The sequence below is a fragment of the Euprymna scolopes genome, chromosome 29 (assembly GCF_053919585.1).
Source record: "Euprymna scolopes isolate OS-2025 chromosome 29, ASM5391958v1, whole genome shotgun sequence".
Lineage (NCBI taxonomy): Eukaryota > Metazoa > Mollusca > Cephalopoda > Sepiida > Sepiolidae > Euprymna > Euprymna scolopes.
Genome location: NC_136510.1, coordinates 7,501,203 through 7,508,082, shown reverse-complemented (window position 1 = coordinate 7,508,082; position 6,880 = coordinate 7,501,203).

Here is a 6,880-nt window from a genome sequence, read left to right as displayed (position 1 = left end):
TTACTTCCGCTTTATGATTATCGGAACTCATGCCGGTGTATACCAAGGAAAAGTTCCTTATCACGTGATTTCGGTTCTGGATATGACCTTAAACTATATCCAGTCGTGAGGCCCCAGATTGTGGGCTTTGGGGAATGTGGAACCACCTTTTAATTGTCATTACTCCTCGGTCCACTCTGACTCGGAGTGGTAGTACTTGTTAGGCTCTCAACTATGGGTTAAATAGAAACCGACTTGAAAACAACAAATATATTCTATTAAAAAAAAATTTCTTCGAAATCTTTGGTTTCGACGTTAAATAACCTGAAAAGGGTTGATATGCTGTAAAACAAAAGCAGCCAACCAACCATCAAGTGATTTCCAGTTTCCTTATAACTGAGAATTTAACAACATTAATCTTTTTTCTTCACACTCTTTGCTAAAATAAAATATCTTAGACGTGAAACATTTTAGACGGTTGTCTTAGGTTTCAGAATTCTGAAAAAAAAAAATACAAAATAAAGACTATTTTTATATAACCTTTTAAAATATATTTTTACTAATAGGGTGGCCCGACGTTACCCGGGATTCAATCAGGATCAACGAACGCTCCACACTCCCATATTTTTATTAATATCGAAATCGATGAAATATCCTATTTCTAAATCAAATCAATTGATTGCCTGCTCTAAATGGGGACCCATCGCGATACACCTGGAGGAAGCTTCACATGCCTCTCGCAGTGAATATGTTCAGAATATATTGTTGTCTACATTGCACTGTAGAGAACCTACTGTTAATTTTATAAAATCATTTTTATATATAATGGCTTGCATAAAGTCAAACATCATGCTTCAATTGTGCTCTGAACAGAAACATTCATTTCGAACGCGCCCGTGTTACATCAAAGAACCTTCTTTTGATTTTTATGTCTGGCATTACTGCTTGTGCGGTGTTAATAGCTTGAATTTGTTTAAAATAAAAAGGTCATGTATCATTGTGAAACTGTGCTTTAAATAAAAACATTTATTCCTCATATCTGTTGATTATACATGTTCCTATTTACAGTGCCTCCACACGGGACAAAGTTAGACACCAGGGTCGTTTTTTAATGTGAAGAAAAGAAACAAAAATAAAAATTGTCTCCTCCACTGACAGAGAACAAGAAACTGAAATGTATATCTGAAGAAAAGATACTACACTTTGATCTTGTTGATTATATATGTTGGGCCTTTCGGTATGTGTTATAATAAAATTTCTCAAAAGCACTTGTGATGTTTTCATGTGACTGATTAGTATTTGCAGTTTATATGAGCTGGTTTCTGCATTCCAAGGCTTTCCTTAAGATTTCATCTTTTTTCAGTATTACCGACAGTTTAAAGTCTCACTTTTTCCCTAGATCCTAATTTCTGTTATTTTTTTCTATACGTTCTCCTAACCATTCCTAGTGTTTCTACAATAATTGTACAATAAATGTCCACGTGTGATGGTCCTTCTTATGAATTGGCATTGTACCCGTTTCTCTCCCCATTTTCCTTTATTGTCCTTTTTTTGTTCCTAGTTCTTTTATATATGATCTGCATCAGCTTTGGGTTGTAGTGCACTGTGATTATTATTATTATTAGTAGTAGTAGTAGTAGTAGTAGTAGTAGTCTTATTATTATTATCATTATTATTATTATTAATCCTATTATTATTAATCTTATCATTATTATTATTATCAGTATCATTATTATTATTATTAATAATAATCTTATCATTATTATTATCATTATTATTAATCATTATTATTATTATTAATCATAATTATTATTAATCTTATTATTATCATTGTTATTATCATTATTATTATCAGCATCATTATTATTTATATTAATCTTATTATTATGATTAATCTTATTAATTTTTATTATTATTATTATTATTATTATTATTATTATTATTATTATTATTATTATTATTATTATTATTTACTCACAAGCCATCATTCTTGGAGTTTGAGTGACAAGTATTACTATTATTATTAGCAGCGCCAGCAGCGGTAGTAATAGTCGTATTATTAGCAGTAGTAGTGATTTTAAAATTATTATTATTATTATTATTATTATTATTATTATTATTATTATTATTAACAGCACTCTCAGTAGTAGTAGTCATAGTGGTATTATTATTAGCAGTAGTAACAATGGTATTATTATCATTATTAGCAGCAGTAGTAGTAATGATATTATTAGCAGCAGTACCATCAATACTAATAGTGGTATTATTATTAACAACTGCTAGTAGTAGTAGTAGTAGTAGTAGTAGTAGTAGTAGTAGTAGTAGTAGTAGTAGTGCTATTATTGTTATTAACGTAATAGTAGTGGTATTATTATTATAATCTTTTTTATTTCATCGATACACTTTCTTTTTTTATTATTTACGTTCATTTGTTCTGTCTCTTCTTCCTCTTCTGTTTTTTTTTTTTACTTTATATTCCTTATCCCGACCCAACTGCACATTATTATCGCTTTCTTTCTTTTTGTCCCATCCAAACGGAGACAAGTGCGCTGATGGTCGCCGAGTTCATCCAGTGCTCGCATTGACCAATGATCCCGACCACCCAGTTGCACCATTGTCACTACCCACCACAAAAAAGCACCAAACCCCATACACATACATAATACGAGCGACACCACCACCATCATTGACAGGGAGGCGACGGTGGCTGAGTGGTTAATGATACGGATACAACCAGGGTGTGCCAATTTCGAATCAAGTTTTTTTTTACTGAAATATTTTCAGTTAGGAACGTGAGCAACTTTCAGGTGGTCCCTCTTGCACCCGATATCCTTCTTAAAAAGAATTCTTGATTGAAAAACATTGGGAAACGAATATCAACTGTAAGTATTATCATGAATTATGCTCCTCCTCCTCCTCCTCCTCCTCAACAACAACAACAACAACAAGTATTAAAAAACATAAAATTTTGAAGGAATCATCTATATATCTATAAAAGTGAGAACGTATGTGTATGAGAACACTTCTCAACCTATATACTCAATGAATTTTTGATCTACGGACTTAAAATTTGGTATATATCAGGTATTCAGACACGTGAAAAAATTTTTGATTAGTTTTTATCCGGAAGAAACGGCTGCTAAGGGGGTTAACATTGAAAAATTGGTACGTGCGGGTCATCGGATTTTTATCTGTTTGTCAATTGTTTCACGAATGCGCATGCGTAAATCATTCACGTAAGTGATACCTTGCGTTAAGAATGAGTACGTTTGAAAACACTTTTCAAAGATGGTATGAATCTGGCCTTATGGTTAACTTTTTTATTAGTTTTTATCCGGAAGAAACGGCTGCTAAGGGGGTTAACATTGAAAAATTGGTACGTGCGGGTCATCGGATTTTTATCTGTTTGTCAATTGTTTCACGAATGCGCATGCGTAAATCATTCACGTAAGTGATACCTTGCGTTAAGAATGAGTACGTTTGAAAACACTTTTCAAAGATGGTATGAATCTGGCCTTATGGTTAATGTGCTTGACTTACTGTCTTTAAGTTTTGGTTTCGATTTCAACTCGAGTTTCTTCTTTTTTTATACTTACAAAGGATGAACTGTTAAGAAAAAACATAATACTCTCATACAGATGAATTAAAATATAATATTTATGCGTATTTTACGACCGGGCAACGTTTGGTTGCCTGTTAGTTCTCTTGAAGAATCTCCTAGTATATTTTGTGGTCACTGCTAGCCATGACCCCAAAGTAATAGTTGTCAGGGTTCCTGCTGATCATATCACAAAATTAGAATATGTCAAGGTCAATCCTGGTGACTAACTAGATTTAAATAAGCTGTCGTTCATGCCAAGCACGATAACAAATTAAAAGAAAAATATACCAAGCTCTTTACTTGTCACGACATCAAATAAAACTATGTTATAGTCTCGTGACTAGTATAAATCAGAAAATATTCATATTTGATGTCGTGACCAGCATAGACCACAACCTATTCTAATTTGTTTATATCATTAACATCTTCTTCGCTTGTCACATGGCGATTGCCGTTGGAGCGCTACAGATGACCTGTCAACTAGTTCTCTTCATCCTTCCCCTCCTCCGCACATTTGATCGCCTTTCTCAGCTTTATCCTGTCCATTCGGTAATGTCGTGTTCCCATTTCTTCTTTCTCTCTTTCTTCCTCCTCTGACTTCCCTAGAGCATTGTCTTTTCAAGCCTCTCTCGTCTTGTTACGTGACCGAACCATTTTAGTTTGCGCCTCCTGATTGTGGTGCGAAGATCTTCGTAAGGACCAATGGCTTGCCTTATTTTGTTTTTGACTCCCTCATTGGTCATGTGATCTTTGGAAGAGAAGCCTAATATAATATTAATTATTTAGATGCTGAATATAACGATTCGGGTTTTGCTTGAAATCTTGTCCTTTTGTTTTGCGTTTGTATTGCATAACATGGGATAAAAATAACGTATAATATTTATACGATGCTTTTGTTAAATTCTATAAAACTTATGAACAGCTCGTTTGGCTAAATCACATATTTTATGTTCTTATCTGGATTGCCTTTTTGGCAAAGGCTTCACATCGGCGCTAACTAATCAACTGCCATTCAAGATGTTCCCTCCTGTCCTGATAGCAACCATGTCAAACATCATATTATTATTAAGCATATGAATGTACTTTTCATTTAGAGTCAAAACATTTAAATCATTGAAATATTTCTAACAAAACTAAAAGCTTTAACTTACGTAATCAGATTTTTAGTATTATACATAAACATAAATATACATAAACGATCACACATATATGTATGCATATATATGTGCATATATGTATGTACACACACACACACACACACATATATATATATATATATATATATATATATATATATATATATATATATATATATATATATAAACACTAACCTAGTTTTAAAACAGATCTTTTGTCCGATAAATGCATGCCGATTGATAGGCTGATGGATACTAGAAAGCTGATTGGCTAACTAAAATCTCAATAGAAGAGGAGCATATAAAAACGATAAACAACCACAGAATTCGTGCATAAGCCTGAAGAGTCCTAGAGTGGATGAAATGCCGAATATTCAGTGTAGCTTAATCGCCATATATATTTTATAAATTACTAACTAGCTCTACCTACGTATTGAGAACTTTTGAAGTAAATACTTAAAGTTTACGCATAGATCTATACTTTCGTATATTAATTTTATGTGAGTAAATTAAGTAGTTATATATATATATATATACATATATATATATATGCGCAAATGTATAGCAAATACATGCACACGTAGATATACATATATACATATATATTTATATATACACCGATATATATATACACACACACACACACACATATATATATATATATATATATATATATATATATATATATATATATATATATATATATATATGCACAAACGTATAGCGAATAATGTACTCAATGCGCATGCTCTAATGGCATAATACTGATAGATGGTGGGGACGGGCCGGGCTTCTGTCAAGGTTCTTTAAATTTAAGCAGATAATTTCCATCTTTCGCCGGGGTTGAGATTAGAAATGCCTTCGTGCAAAATGGGGCGGGGATGATAAGTACGTACATAAAATAAGTACACATATTAAATGAAGAATTTGAAATGATAAAAATGAATGAAAGTAAAAGCGATTTTTGAAGCAAGGTATAAAATGAACGGAATTTAAGAAAGGGGGACAGTTTCGATTGTTGCAGACGTATGGAAAGAGAAGGGACTGAGCTATTCTGAATATATGTTCACTTAATCTGCGCGTTTAACGATGGAAACTGTTGTAGCTTTGCGGTCCGGTATTGTAAACAAATATAATGAGCCTATCCACCCATCGATATCCATGAATAACAACACCCTACCAGAGAATTCTTTCTTCAAACACCTCGGTTTAACATTCACAGGAAACATGAACTGGAACAAATACATTGAGAACGTTGCGAAGACTCTTGCGAGGAAAGTAGGTTCCCTCTATCGTGCTAGAAAATTATTCACATCTAAGAGGATCCTGTATCTCTACAGAGCCACCATTCGCTCTTGCAAGGAGTGTTGTTGCCACATATGAGATTGTGCATCTACGACTAATCTATCCATGTTAATAGGACCCCCAAAAAGTGTCCAATCTAATAGGTTTCGCTTTGTCAACTATACACCCACCCCTGTCCTATCGCCGCAATTTTGTATCTCTACCTGTTTTACAAGTATTTTAATGGAATGTGTTCTGATGAACTCGTTGCACTTGTGTCCCACGACCTACATATCCCCGACAAACGCGCTTAACAACAAAATCACACCCCTTTATTGTTGAGGTCCCTAAATGCCTGAAAGTTTTCTACTCTAATTGCTTCTTCCTTCGAACAGTGACTTCGGAATTCCCTTCCTGCTACCTGCTTCCCTAACTGTACTGATATGCAGAAGTTTAAATGTAACGTAAACCAACATCTTGTTAATCTCTTTTAGGTATGCTCCCAATTAGTAACCCTTACCTCCAAGTGGCGATATATCTTGTTAGTGGTGATTTTTTCTAAACAAAAAAAGTGTATCAAAAAAAGTATGTTACAGAAATGCACGTCATGATTCTGGAGCCATAACTGAACAACTCCAAAACCACTACAAGATTGGCGAAGTCTCCCGCGAGGCCAAATATGGATGTGGTTACACACTATCTAAGTAAACGTTGAATTTACCTCCGGTCCGCAGACTCACTGTGTTTGTCGCTGGTCCCGGGACTATCTCTTCATAACTATTTTGGTCGCTGCGAACCGCTGTGTAAGGTCAGCATTCATTTGGGACGCTGTGTGATTCATGGGAGGAGTCAGCTTAATCCATCCTGGGTGAATGCCACA